The 1213-nt window shown below is 20.4% G+C and overlaps 1 protein-coding gene across 1 annotated transcript in view; it reads left to right on the forward strand.

Annotated features, from left to right (window-relative positions):
* Window positions 1-1213, forward strand: part of LOC107492708 (probable carboxylesterase 15) — a 4745-nt gene that overhangs the window by 2380 nt on the left and 1152 nt on the right. The gene's annotated exons all lie outside the window — the stretch shown is intronic.

Raw genomic sequence — 1213 nt, forward strand, 5'->3', positions numbered from 1 at the left:
AAATTTATAATTTAATTTTTATATTTTTAAAATTAATTAATATTAATTTAAAAAAAATAATTTTTAATTGAACCCTTCTTATTATCCACCAAATGAGAAATAAAAAATAGGTATGAAAAAATCTATTACAAATACTAAAGTGAGCAATAAAAAGGACTTCAATTCAAATGTTTTGGAAGCATTTATGTTTCATTATTAATTTATATCATATAATACTAAAAGAAAAGTTATGCTATTAACACTATTTTAATTTATTAAAAAACTGCTAATCAAATTTTAGTGTTGGCAAAACTGGTATAGCTTGAAATATTCTTATTTACAAAATACTATATATATATATATATATATATTATTACCATATGTGATGAGTCATTATTATTATTCATACAATAGAGGTTTTAATTATATTTGTTCGAACTGATTTTGTTTTTTTTAGTTAGAATGATTATTTAATTAAAACGTATAAAAAATGAGATTATATATTTTCTATATACTTTATTAAATTTTAAAGGAATGCACATCATTATTTGCTTACAAACAAAATAATCCAATAAGCCATCATCAGCAAAAACTTTAGATTCCATTCTTAAATAACAAAATCCATTAGAAGCTTTCCCACTTTGTAGAGAGGATATACCTAATCCAACATATAGCATATAATTGTATGTAGTTTAATTTTTTATTCCGAGCTTTATCCAATATGCTTCAAATAAATTCAAATATTATAAAGTTACATATATTCCAGATAGAAAGTGACAATTAAATCTAAAGTTAGCAGTATAGATAACGGTGATCTTGGAAGAAAAAACAAACAAATTATATTATTCGACACTGAGAATAGTAAAACTGTAAAATAATTAAAAATCAGAAGAAAATAAAATGTCTAGTGCAGGGTACACATATATTTTTCAGGTTAACTTTTCTTCTATTCAATTATGTAACTTTATACAAAATAACTTTATACAAAAAAACTAATTTTCGTAATCCTTGACTTAAATAATAATTATTTAAAATAAATATAAGAATTAGATAATAATATAAATCTATTTGTACTGCATAAAAATTTTAATTTTTATTAGATATTATACTTACTCATATTTTAGCTATATTATTAAATATTAAATAAAATGTGAATATTTACTAGAAGAATGCCTCCTTCAGCATATAACTTTTGAAGTTAAAATATAAAATTCAGTTAAATGAGTGTTTAAAG

Source organism: Arachis duranensis, chromosome 6 (genome assembly GCF_000817695.3).
Source record: "Arachis duranensis cultivar V14167 chromosome 6, aradu.V14167.gnm2.J7QH, whole genome shotgun sequence".
In the NCBI taxonomy this organism is placed as follows: domain Eukaryota; kingdom Viridiplantae; phylum Streptophyta; class Magnoliopsida; order Fabales; family Fabaceae; genus Arachis; species Arachis duranensis.